This window comes from Marmota marmota, unplaced genomic scaffold (assembly GCF_001458135.2).
Source record: "Marmota marmota marmota unplaced genomic scaffold, marMar, whole genome shotgun sequence".
Classification (NCBI taxonomy): Eukaryota; Metazoa; Chordata; class Mammalia; order Rodentia; family Sciuridae; genus Marmota; species Marmota marmota.
The window spans coordinates 9896837-9911113 of NW_026000185.1; positions in this window are offsets into that span (position 1 = coordinate 9896837).

Below are 14277 nucleotides of genomic sequence, written 5' to 3' on the forward strand. Positions count from 1 at the left end.
GGGGGATAGTAGAGGATAGGAAAGGCAGCAGAATACAACAGACACTAGTATGGCAATATGTAAATCAATGGATGTGTAACTGATGTGATTCTGCAATCCGTATACGGGGTAAGAATGGGAGTTCATAACCCACTTGAATCAAAGTGTGAAATATGATATATCAAGAACTATGTAATGTTTTGAACAACCAACAATAAAAATTTAAAAAAAAACCAAGTGTCTGTATAATGTGTCAAAATATACTCCACTGTCATGTATATCTAAAAAGAACAAATAATAAAATAAAAACCACGTGGATAAGGCTCTGGCACGCTCTGTCTCCTGAGCTGGGGGCTATTCACACCTGTGGACTTATTCATAAAAAATGCATTGATGTGTTTTGCCATATTATGTTATACTTCAATATAAATTTTACCTTAAAAAGCCAGAAAGAAATGAGCTACTCAGGTAAGCAAGGTCACTTTAGAATTTTCTCCCATTTCCATTCCTGCCTAAGTTTCCACAGTCCCTTTAAAAAATAATGACCTTGTATTTCACGTAGATTCACGTTTTTTGTCTCACCCATTTGTGCAGTTAATTGCTTCAGGACATCCTGGCTAATCCCCTGTATCTTTCCTTGAAGCCTTTTTATGGCTCTGATAGAAACCTAGATTCCCTTTGGTCTGGAAAAAAAATTAGATATCTTTGGTTCTCAAAAGAGATTTTCAAGTTTTTTGTTCAAGAAGGAAAAAAAAAAATAATGTCATGGAAACATCTGGAGCGGCTATTTGCCATGGTTACCATAAGAATGATATGGCCAGAGAGAAGACAGACTTGAAAAGGCTCCCTCCCGCTACACCCTGGGGAGAAGAGAGTCCTGTGATAATGAGGGTTTCTAGTGACTCCTGTTTGTCTGGTCCAGGCTCCAACAACACAGGGAGGCCGACTCTCCCAAGATTTCCATTTTACAGATAAGAAACAGGAAGCAGAGAGAGGCAAACCATCTTGCCCAAGGCTGCTCAGCCTGGGATGAAACCAGCCTGGCCCTGGGGCACATAAATATCAAGGTCACAGCCATGTCACCTACAGGATGCTGATAGCATTTAATGCTGTCTGGCTGTCTCCTGTGACTTCTGCACTGGCTTCTGGGAAGCACAGGGTTTCTGAAGTTACTGGACTATCCGTTCTGTCTTTTCCAGGTGGCCCTTGACTTACCAGGGAAGGGATCCAAGGTCATCCCCGTGAGCAAAACTAAACCCCTGAAAATTCCAAGCACTTTGGCCCTCAGTATCCACAGGTTCCACAGACGGTTCTCCCCTGCAATACAGAAGAAGGACAGTTGCCATACATTTGCATGGATGAGGTATCATCAGTAACCCAGAGATGATTCAAAGCATATGAGACAATGTGCAAAGATTATATGCAAATATTACACTATTTTATGTAAGGTACGTGAGCTTCTGCAGATTTCACTGTCTGTGGGCCAATCTCAGATGGACATGAGGGAGGGACCAATCTATCTGGCTTTTAGAGCAGAATAAGTCTGGGGTAATTTTTTTTTTTCCAGTGGTGAGGATTGAACCCAGGGCCTTGCACAAGCTAGGCAAGCACTCTACCACTGAGCTGGTTTCACTAAGTTGCTGAGGCTGGCCTCAAACTTGTGACCCTCCTGCCTCAGCCTCCAGAGTAGCTGGGATTATAGGTGTGCCCCCCAAAGCTTAATAGCATTGTTTTCTACATTTAATTAACTGTAAGAATTTCTTCAAGTTCTTTGGGCTTTAACCTTGCTTATCTGGAAGGTGACAATGATAGAATCCATTTTTCAAGAACTCTGGGATGACTCAAAGAGATTTTTTATAGGTCTTGGGCACAAAGTAGGTACTTGAAGAGTGTCGGTCAATTCCCCATTCTAATAATTATGGTGTTTATATCACAAGGCACTAACAGACCCACCGATTTCCTATCAAAGTACATAGCACACTTACATGCCTGGTAGAGCTACTATAGTCATTTGAATACATCTTAAATAATCATTTTATTTTGTAGATAACACATTAAATTGCCAAAGAAGAAAACCGTTACTGATGCTTTTCGGTGAGAAGCTCATTGCAGAAATGAAGCTGAAAATTAGGCATATCATTGTTACTAGATGTTTCTCCAAAAATGTATGGAAGTCTGCTATTACAATAGGGGGAAAAATAATAATCATTTCATTATTACTATTGAGAAGCCTGGCAAACTGTGAAGAATATATAACCTCTAAAAAAGGATGGGAGGCAAGCAGTGAAAATTCATTAAAAGGTCAGGGGAAAAAAAGGGTCCCTGTGAAAAGGTTAAAAATAATTGGGATTAGTTAGCCCAGCAAAGAGGAGACTAAACGGCAACTTAATTACTGTCTTCATTCCTTTGCAAAATGAGCTGTCAGCCGCCGTCCCTCCATCGGCCCTCTCACTGCTAATGAGAAAAGTAGAGGAGAGCGACCATAAAAGAAAAAAAAAAAGAGCAAAGGAAATATAGGTCGTACTTGGGACATTTTTATATAAGACCCAACTCTTAAAATTCTGCTATTTGTGACATGGTTGCACCTGGAAGACATTCTGCCGAGTGAAATGAGCCCAGCGCCAAAAGTCAAATACGATCAGCATGATCTCACTTATGTGCAGAATCTAGGAAAGTCTATCCACAGAACTGGACAGCAGAACAGACTATATATATATCTTTTTTTTTTTTTTTTTCAGGACCACATCTCCCTACATTGCTCAGACTGTTCTTGACCTCCTGGGCTCAAGCCATCCTCCCACCTCCGAGTCCAGAGCCGATGGATCTCAGGGTCCCTGCCATGCACCTGCACACCTAGGTGGCTAGGTGATTCTGAGGCTTTCTATCTGGGAAAGCCTATCCTTCAGGTGAGCACATCTTAACTAAAAACTGGCAGAACTCAAAGAAGGAGACACAGCTCTGGTGGCCTCTCAAGTGCTCCAATCTTGAATTCCTTGAATTGGATTCAGGATTTCCACCTTGCCCGGGACTCTGCTGTGGCCATTGTGTGAGACCCAATTACAAGGACCTTCCTGAAAAATAAGAACGTGCTTTTGCCACAGAGCCACATAGGAAATAAAAGGTCAGCTCTCAAAAGCCCAGCTGGGAGCCCACTCTGCTGCTTTTGACCTTCCAAAGTCCCCATTAGAAGGGCAATGATCTCGGCGATTTACCAGCATGGGCAGCCGGGGCTTCCATGAGATGACATGCTGCCAAGGGGCTCAGTGACTGCGTGGGCAGGCTCATGGCAGGAGGGTGAGTGCTCTGGGGGGCTCAGTCCTGCCTTAGTCAGGCTCCTTGATGTGGGCAGTGGGGAGGCTGGCAGTGATCAGTCTCACAGCCTCCCGCTCACCTGCCCCCACAGAATCTAGCAACTTGCAGATGCCTTCTTAATAGCAAAGGGGGGTCATTGAAGTCAGTGGGGGCTCCCTCTCTCCCCTGAGAATGCTGCCGAATTCCCACCCCTAATCCTGGGGACCCTGATCCAGTTAATGCTTTGCTCTCCCCAGCAGGCCCCTCTCTTCTTCTCCTTGGCTTTAGGAGAGAGTTGTCAGTCAGTCGATTCCATCTCTCCTGTTTCCTGCTGCGTTGTGGATCAGGGATGGAGTTTAAGCTGCTTTATTGAAGGAGGAGGAAAAAAAGGAAGCCTTTGCCATTATCTGGCTTTAAAACACAGTGCATAGAAGACATCCAGATGTTACAATGTGAAGATCAACTGTCCCCTGGTTCATCTGTTCACAGTCTCTCCTTTTCCACCATGAGTGTCTTTTCCAGTGTCTTGTTGGGTAGCCTAACACCCGTCTGTGTTTTGTTGACGGAAGGGGTATGGGCATGTTCCCAGTCCTGGGAGGGATCTTGAGGGGATGGAGAAACCCAGTTCACTATAGCAATAATTAGATCAAGAGATGGGGAACAGGGAGGGAGTGGAGAGGACCATGGATGGCAGAGAAGGGATAAATGTATCCCACAGGGACCTAAGGAAAGATAAAAGCAGTTGAAGAACGGTGGATGTGACTTGTGCTTGAATCTCCATTCCCATCTACAGTAGCAAGGAGCAAGCCAAATCATAGCGGAGAAAACATAAGCAATAATAAAGTACTCTTTTAAAACGAAAATGCTCAAAACTTCTAGGATCAAAGAGACATGATACTTTCCCAGACTCTCAGGAGCTTTCCAGAGTCACCAAATCCCAACAGGAGGAATCTGCATGCTCCAGCAGAATCTCGTATTTTTTCAGATGTGGTCTGACCTGAGTGGGGCTGAAGGTGTATGCTTACATGCCGAAAGGGAGGTCTGGAGAGGTACCCCCAAATCATTCAAAAGTTTCCCTTCTGAAAAGCACAATTCCTGATCATCTGTCAATGCAAGCTCAGCTGCCCCCAGAGGCCAGACAGGTCATGAAAGAGAAAGAAAGGTCTAGAAGGCACCTTCTTGTTGATAAGGCGCAGCCCTATTAGCCCCCAAAGGTCCCATGCTCATCCCCAGAGCTTCTGAGTTTCCAAGAAAGGCCAAAAATCCAGCCTTTAAGTTAGACCTTCTGGGTTTGTTGATGTTGCTTTCTTGTTTTGTTTTAGTGTGAGGAACTGACTCAGGGGGAAGAAAGGAAGTCGGCTATGGGGTCACACTGCAGAGTGTGAGGTGCTACCATTAGGCAAAGCTGCAGGAAGGCACTTTGGACTTCTCTGTATGATTTTTGCCACTTCCAGTGAATCTAGATATGTTTCCAAAAAATTTTTTTTTATAAGACAGGAAATTGCTCAAAACAAAACACTCTGCAAATCAAAATAAAACTAGGTTGGCAGTTGAATGTACCCCACCTTCCTCCAGCTCCACAGGTGCCCTCGCTCCCCCGGGCCCCTAACTGGAGGCGAGAACAGACAGCAGCAGCCAGGATGCCCGGGAGAGGGTTTCTCATTATACTTCTTTTATTTGGAGGCAATAACCCTTTCCTTTTGGGGAAGTTCAGTGGAGAAAAGTGGCAAATAATGTTTCTGGAATTCCAGTTGTTCCAAATAAAATGAGCTTCATCTGTGTGGAAGACATCTTAAAGCGGGTGGTTTACTGTGACATTGGGACAGGAGGGGTGAGGACTTCTGACCCATCGTCTTGGGGAAACATGGGCTATAAAGACCCAATGAGCTCTTCTTACAGTCAGTGCCCCCGATTTTGGATTCCATTTTGCCTCTTTATAGGTGGAAAGACCTGGGGCAAGACCCATGCATCTCATCCAAGGAATAATGGAACATGAATGCTCTCGATGATCTTTAAAGTAGCAACAAACATAAATAATGGCTTTGTTTTTGTGACTACATGGTGGAACAAAACCCCGATGATCAATTTTATGCCCTCGTAATCAACTCCCCATGTTTCCAAGCCCCTACATTTTTATGTAGTTCACAGGGGCTCGTTGTTTTAAATAAGAAAATAAAGCTTCCATTTATTGCCTGGTTCGGTGACTTATATGACACACCTGGGAAATCTCAGCATTAACAAAATGTCACACATCATAAACCACCCACGAATGCCCCTTCATTATTCTTCTCAGCCTTGTCTTGATTCATTTCTCCTCCCCCTTGACGTTATTTCTTGTTGCTTATGGAAGAATCTGGACATCGATCGTGTTTATGCTGAGGTTCCTCCTGGCACAAAGTAGGAGTTCAGTCTGGAAGTCCGGTGGCTTCTTTCCAAAGCGCTCCTTGGCCTAGTGGGGCAATAACTGCCATGCGGTGGCTATCTCCCAAATTCACGTTTCTACAGCCATCTTGGGAGGAAGCTCACCTCCCCTCCCCATCACCAGGGCTAGTTTGCATTTCAGTTAAGTGTTAGTAGAAAACAGAAAACCTTGTGAATTATTCTTCGTTTCTCCAGCAGGTTCGGTTGTCCATGTTCTTTGCCTTCTCTGATTCCATCTCCTTCTGTGGATTGGCTTGTCCTGCGTTCCATTCCAGCAGCATCAGACTGACTGCTTGCAGATGACGCACAGGGCCTTCCTCACCTCCGGGCCTTGGCTACAGCTTCCCAGTGTCCTTCATATGGGTACCGTTTGCAGATGGCTCAAGGCTCAGGGTTTGCCACATCTCCCCCAGAGGTCTTCCATCACTGGGAAAAGTCTTATTTTTGGTTTTCACCCACGTGAAACCCATATGCATAGATTAACATTTATTTATTCTTATTTTGCAGTGCTGGGAATCAAACCCAGGACCCCACCCATGCTAGGCAAGCTTCTACCACTGAGCTCCACTCCCAGTTCCTTTTATATCTGAATTGTTGCTATGATTTTGTCTCCTCAACCATTTATGAGTTTATCAAGGGTCTTGGACTCTCAATTCATTTCTGCATCTCTACCACCTAGCACAATCTCAGCACAGAAGGCTTCTTAGACGATGCTTGTTGGAAGAGAATTAAACTGAAGTGAATTTAGATGCTGAACTCTGTGGTGATAAATGCTGTGTCCCCTTCTGGACATTGCTGAAAGCCAATTTATTTATTTATTTATTCTAATTTGTTATCTATGAGAGCAGAAATGAGAATGCTGTTCTGGATAAACATTGTGGCATCTCATAATGTGTCCTGAAAGAAAATCCTACATATGCTCACAGGAAAAATCATTGTGTAAAAATCATTCTCATCTATGAAGTATTGGTGAAAAGAGATACAGAAGTCATCAGGTGAAGGTGACCATCGTGTGACCCCACAGTCACTTAGAGAAGTGCCAGCAACGGAGAAGACCCCGGAGCAGCCAGACTTAGGCAAGGAGGAGGTCCTTTCGAGGTGGGTTTAGAACTCGGTGCCCGGTTCACCCAAACCTCTGCTGCTGGACACAACCACCCTGACCTGGCTCCTTTGAGACGTTTGAAAGCCCAGGAGAAGTAGGTTTTTCCTGCACATTTGGAAGAAAAGTTCCAATGGAGTGCTTTTCCTGGAAGCCAAGTTGGGAAGTGTTCCACACAGAACAGGCACACATGCCCTGGCCTTCTATTCTAGTGTAAAAGGCCAGATTTCCTGGAGATGGGAGGGTAATTTTAAATAGCAGAACACGCCTTCAAAGGCCACTATTGAGTCTGACCTAAATGCTAGGTTGGCCCTGATCATTATCCCTCTCTGCTGTGTCCTACACTGTAATTATCAGCACTCAGGCTGCTCGGGCCCTCACAAAGGCACCCTCTGAAGCCGCCCAAGTCCCAGACTGACCTGTCAACGTCTTCTTCCTCCTCGGTGCCTGCAAGGAGATGAGAGGATCCCGGAACGTTCTCCTCTGAAGGGTTACATAAGGGAGCCATCTGTGACCCTGCTCCGAGGCAGCCACCCAGGCCTGTCCACTGTTCTCTGCCCTTATTGCTCATGATGGTTCCAGATGTTGAACCAAAGTGATTTCTGAGGTCACCTGTTCAGCATATCTAAGCCCGACCCACTAGGAGAGGAACAAAGAAATAAAGCCACATTGTTCCTCCAGCAGAGACCAGGCAGAGCCTCAGCTCAAGAGCTTTACTCAGCGTCCCCAGAGAGTCCTCCAGGTTTTAAAACAAAACAAAACAAAAACAGCAGCTCAGTGCTGGGGGGTGTGCCCAGCCACGGGCACTTTTTGTGGACCCAGGCCATGAGGACCCACCCACATCCACACTTTGTAGAAAACCATTTAGCAACAGCCACAAGTTTGGAGACTATGTACTGGTTTAATGGACACCTTCTTCTTCCATTCTAATGAAATCTGAAATTCAGATAGAGCTTCCTGGGAATAGATGTTCGTGACTCTGAAACCCTGGAAACCAACCAACAGAACTAATATTCAGGGAATTGGTAAGCGTTCCCTCAATGGAATAGTCAAGGCCATGTAAAATGAAGTTTATAAAGAATTTACACTGGGAAAACGTTTACATCCTAATGATGCAATTAAAAAAAAAAGAATGTAAAACTGAACGTGTACTATGGTCTCAAGTTAAAATGTAAAAAATGTGCAATTAAAGACAGCAAGGAATAGACTGAAGTGTTTTAGGACGTTTCTTCTGGGCCGTTGGCTCACAAGTGATCTAACATTCTCTTCGGTCTTTTTGTTAATATCTCAACTTCATATCACATGCTCATATTCCTTTGATACATGAGAAATGTGTTACTTTAAAAAATTCATCTTTGAGGGGCTGGGGATGTGGCTCAAGCATGTGGCTCAAGCGGTAGTGCGCTCGCCTGGCATGCGTGCGGCCCGGGTTCGATCCTCAGCACCACATACAAAACAAAGATGTTGTGTCCGCCAAAAACTAAAAAATAAATATTAAAAAAATTCTCTCTCTCTCTCTCTCTCTCTCTATCTATCTATCTTTTTAAAAAAAATTCATCTTTGAGGGTAGAAGTCAGAAGAATGGTTTCCTGAGAGGAGGTGGAAGCTTTTCCCTGGAAGGAGGAGCAAGGGAACTTTCTCAAGTGATGGACATATTCTATGTCTTGATTCATGTGATGGTTATATGGCCGTACATGGGAGTAAAAATCCACTAGGGTGCCATCAATATGTGTGCACTCCTGAAGGGCATAGTGCTGCACACCTGCAATCCTAGTGTTGGAAGTCGCCCCTGCTCCAAAGACTAACCTCCCCATCCCCCAGAAGAGCCGTTCAATGGTGAGCCCTGCTGGCTCACATAATCCTTACCCACCAATCAGACTAGCCCTGCTGGCGCACATGATCCTTACCCACCAATCAGAAAGCACCCCATGCCAACTGTCAAACCATTCAACCATTAAACTGTCATAACTGTCAAACCACCGCTGGCTCTATAAATATGCAGAGCTGTTCCTCAATAAATGGGCATTTTCTCTGACAAGGAGCCTTGTTCATTCTTTCACCTAGCAGTTCAGGAGGCTGAGGCAGGAGGATTGCAAGTTTAAAGCCAACCTTGGCGAAAGCAAGGCGCTAAGCAACTCAGTGAGACCCTGAATCTAAATAAAATGCAAAATAGGGCTGGGGATGTGGCCGAGTGGTTGAGAGCCCCTGAGTTCAATTCTTGGTACCAAAAAAAAAAAAAAAAAAAAAAAAAAAATTGTGTGTGCATTCCATTGTAGGTAAATTTTGTCTCAATTTTTAAAAATGCTCCTTCCATTCGTTTTACAGTGTTAGCCCCTCGTGGCTTCCCTCTGTTAGATTCATGGTCGGCCCCCATTTCTGTGTGGCTCTCATCACTCCGGTTAAACTGCTCCCCGCCTCAGGGTCTTACCCCCATCGTTACATTGCAGACTTCTGGGGAGAACCACACGGTCTTTCCCTTTCAGCTCTTCAAAGATAATTCCTACTTTGAGTCCAAATTCTGCTGCTTAGCTTGCTCAGTGACCTCAGGGAATTAACTTTCATTTTTCTCATCTTCAAAGTTGAGGTTGCAGAGTTAATAACAGCTACCTCATAGAGTCATATTGTGAACATTAGCATTAAATATAGAAAGTACCTCCCAATGGGGTCTGAGATAGAGGAAGCACCTGATAAGTAAAGTTGAATATTATTCTTAGCCAGACTAGTGTCCCACCGCCTCAGGGTCCACAGTAACCCCTCTGTTCTTCAAAACATCTCCACCTGTTCTAGGAGCCATTCATGACCACCCCAACTTCCAGGGGTCTTCTAGTGTTGTGTTTTACTTTTTTGTTTTTTTCAGTACTGGGTATAGAATGCAAGGCCTTCAGCATGCAGGACAAGCGCTCCACCCTTCGGTTACATCCCCAGCTCTTTTAATATTTTAATTTGAGAAAAGTTCTCACTAAATTGCCCAAGCTGGCCTCAAATTTGAAATCCTCCTGTCTCAGCCTCCCTACTCAGTCTACTTTTCACTGTTTAATTTACCCTTCATCTACAGTGACACACGCCTGTAATCCCAGCTGCTCAGGAGGTTGAGGCAGGAGGATCACAACTTTGAGCACAGCCAAGGAAACTTAAGGAGATCCTGTTTTAAACTCAAAAAAATAAACAAGGCTGGGGATATAGTTCGGTGGTAGAGCACCCCTGGGTTCAATCCCCAGTACTGAAAAAAAATCATTTAATTTTTAATTGATGCATAAAAATCGTACCTATTTGTGGGGTACCCAGTGATATTAGGCATGTGCATATTTTGTGCATACTCCCCTGTTCATTTGTTCCGAGGATCACATCAGAAGTGTCTGAAAGGCACCCAGGAAGTTCCGCCCCCTGTCATGCCAGATGTGCCGTAACCTCAGCTCCTATTCTCAGGTGCTCCTCTGAGCAGCCAAGGGCCACCCACAGGCAGGACCAAGATCCGTGAGTGTGTTTTCACATCTCACATCACTTCCTTTCCCCCGCCTCCCCCATCGCCCTCTTCCTTTCCTTCCTCTCCTCCCCCTCCCTCTCAGCTTGTGCTGTTCTTTTATTCATCTTTTCTATTATTTCCAGTTGTCCCTTCTAGACTGTGAGATCTGCAGGGACAGCACACTTCTCTATCTTGTTCTCTTCTCTCTCCTTCTATTGGTCCAGCGCCTCCAATATGATAAATTTTCAATAAAGTTTTGTTGATTAACCAAAAAACTTTAGCCCTCAATCACACATTTGCTGTATAGAATTTGCTGCTCTGTCATGGAAAAAGAGAAGTGACATTTACTGGTCACTCGCCTATATGATCACATGTATCAACATGGTGTATAATATCTCTAATCATTTTACAATAATCTTAGGAGGTAGGAATCAGTATCTCCATTTTGCAGAGGAGGGGAGGAACTCATCTGTTAAAGTCACAGAAAGGTCATGAAATTTGTCCAGGCCATACAGTTGGATTTGAACCCAGCTCTTCCTGAGATCCAATCCATGCCTTTTCTTCTTTCCTATGAGCTAGTTGTCTGTCCTATTAGGCATGAAAATATCTTGAGGGTCAGATATTAGCAGCTTCAGGCAACATGATCATTCCTTTATGCACCGGATCCCTACAGAGCACCCTAACAGATGCTATTCAGTGTCCCCTCCTTTTCCTTAAGGTATTAGTCAATGGTGCACAAAACCCAACTTCCAACGCTACCACCCAAACTCTTCCACTGAAACTCTTCTCTGGCTACTGGAGCCTACTCCTACGCGAAAAGCTAAAAAGTGCTGCAGGGTTCCCACGCCTGGGTCCAGCCCTGGGTGACTGATGGGAGGGGTCTGTAACGACCCCGCCCTCCCGCTGCTGATTCTGGGCTGTGGGTGGCACTCTGGCTCCTACAGCGCCCCCTGCAGGGTTACCCTGCAGTTGCCGCGATGGTAACTTGACAACCCGCCCTCCGTGGGCTGAGCTCCCTATTTATCCCCATCCCTTCCTCCACTTCCTTCACCTCCCAAGCAAGCCCCTGGGATCCTCCACTGAAGCCTCCGCCTGGGGAGAAAAACCAAGCCAAGCGGAGCATCGCCTCTTAAGCACCTGCCTTTAAGCAACTCGCACCCTAGTGGGGGAGATCAGCCGTAAATAAGCAAACAGTAAATAAAAGATAATTATAGATTACAAAAATCTCCAGGAAGGAGCTAAGCTGATGTGATACAGAATAACCCGGGTACAGGAGTTATTTTTACATATAAGGGGCAGGCAGGGTCTCTGTGAAAAGTGACCTTCAATCAGAGACCCAGGGAGCCAGCCACACAAAGGGCAAGGGGGAGAGAGTTCCAGGAAAGGGGATCCTAAAGGACAAAGGCCACCTAGTTGGAAAAATGCATATTTCTAAACTGGAAGGAAGACAGTGTGAGAGCAGCATCGTGAGTGAGAGGTTTGCAGATGATGCATCTCCCAGGACCTGTGGCTGTCAAGAAGTCCCGAGCCGGGCTGGGGGTGTGGCTCAGGGGTAGAGTGCTCACCTCGCATATGGAAGGCCCTGGATTCGATCCTCAGCACCACATAAAAGCAAAATAAAGGTATTGTGTCCACCTACAACTAAAAAAAAAAAAATAGTCTGAAGCTGTGGGAAGCCACAGACTTGGTCCACGGGAAGCTTTGCTTTGGACATGAATTTGAGCCATACATGCATGGAGGTTGCTGCCGGCTTTCAGTTTTCTAAGGTCTTTGGGATTCAGTCCCAGTCCCCTGGCTTCAGGGAGGAGGGGAAAGGGGCACAGAGAGGCTGCTTCGGCAGAGAGTGTGTCAGGAGACGCTGAAGGGACCCTTTGTTTCATCCAGTTAGTTTCCCTTTGATTCCACCAATACCTCTAATTCTGCATGTCACCAGGAAATAGGTATGCTGCGGCTTGGTGACAGCCTTCTCCAGTGTCTATGGCAACCCGGTGCTGGGGCCACTTTTCCTTCATTGAAAGAATGGGCTGGCTTCCTGGAGATAAGTGAAGCCCCATTGTTGCTCTCAACGTTATAGAGGAGTGTGCGCGGGGCTAATAAAGATACGACCGAGCACTGCTAATGATATTGCATGAAATAACATGAATTAAGTAAATCATTTCTCTCCAGCCTAATTATAGACGCTTCAGGATGAAAAAGCAAGGGAGAGACTCACGGGTCCTTGCTTCTTATTTCAGCCATTATTTCTGGTGCAGCATGTGTGTGGCCAAAGCCCCGGTACGTTATTGTCTAACAAGTCTGAAAAGAGCTGGCTTCCGGTTAGTGAGTGAATTTGAACCACTTAGCTGTGTTCCTGAGAGGAACAATAGAGTCACACAAAGCCGGGTGGGTGGAGGAAGGAGCATTATTTGCCAACAAAAGTCTCCTGACCTATAGATCAGGCGGGTGTGAGAGTCTCCCTCCTCTTTCTACTCTTTGGACAGGGGTTATCTCTGCAAAGAAAGGCTGATCACATCATTCAATAGCATGAAAACCTTCAGTGGCTTCCGGTGGACTTCAAGACAAAACCTGAGCTCAGTAGCCTAACCTCTTTAGCCTCAGCTCTCATGAAGCGCTATTGTAGTAAGTCCACTAAGCTATTTCCAGTCCCTCTGATACACCAAGCTGTGTGGGGTCTCTGAGCTTTTCCTGGAGCTGTGCTCTCCTCCTGGGTTGTCCTGGTTGCCTTCTTAAAGAATAGCAAGCTCGTCTTCCCAAGTTGGACTCAAGAATCCCTTCGGTATAAAGCGTTCCCAGCCTCCCTGGGTAAACAGTTTGTTCTCACAAACTTATAATTTATATGCCGTACGTCAACCTCCCTTATGGCAAACTTTGGGACTAGGGTAGACTGACGGCATTCAGAGGCCTAATAAGTGACCTGCCCTTAACCATACTCTCTGCCTGTAATTCTGCAGTTCTTTGGCTTGTGTACGTGACTTAAATGCAGGTGTGGGTTTCTTGCCCTCTTACACACCTGCGTTCATCTACTCTAGGATCCCTGCTACCAACACGAGAGCAAGCCTGGGCCAGCTTGCTAGAGGGTGACAGATACACAAAGCAGGGCCTAGGTGTCCCAGGGAAGGTTCATCCTGGACCAGCCAGCCTCCAACCCCTGAAGATGCACAAATAAACTTTCCCAACTTGATAAAACTACCATGAAGGCCCATAAACTTGTAAAACATAGTCAATGGTGGTTGTTGTCTTAAACGACTAAAGTTTAAAGCCCTTCGCTTTATGCCCATTGCTGATGATCCAGGGACCCTCAGAGTGGAAGGTTCAGACCCGGTTTCTTATTATCTAACCAAACGCATGAGAGACCATGGCTCGCCTCACCCCCAATGAGGAGCAGAGAGTGGGGAAAGGAGACATCCACAGCCTTTAGCATATCAATTCTTTCCAGCAGAGAAGACCAGGCCATTTTGTTGCAATCCCCTCACCTCATACCTCCTTCTTCAAGGGGTTTCAGCGAGAGGTGAGAAGAAAGCCAGCATATCCTCTCATCCTTTGAGAGGACAGAAATCTCTTTTTCATGGGCCGGTTGTAAGGAGATGAGAGGGAAAGGGGCTGGCTCCCCCTGCAGGCCATATTTGACCAACCACACCTTTGCAAAGGGCCCGGGTTTCTGGAACCCCTTGGCACCCTGTTTCCGTGTGTGTGTGTGTGTGTGTGTGTGTGTGTTGGGAAATGGAGGAGAAAGCATTTAAACATAATTCACAAAGAGAGGGGAAGGAGGGAAAAGAGCCAAGAGAGGCTGGAGGAGAAGGAGAGGCACTTTACAGAAGGAGTTTCCCTTACAGAGGGGCCTCCAGACTCACACGCAGGGCTCCTGTCTTCAGTATTGGAGACCATCACAGAAAATATCTGATGAGGCTGCTCCATGCCAGTTACCCCTCACGAGAACCCTGCAGGTAGAGGCTGCTGTCATCTTCATTTTAGAGATAAGGAACAAAAAGAGAATCAGACAGGAAATTGCTCGAAATCACAAAGC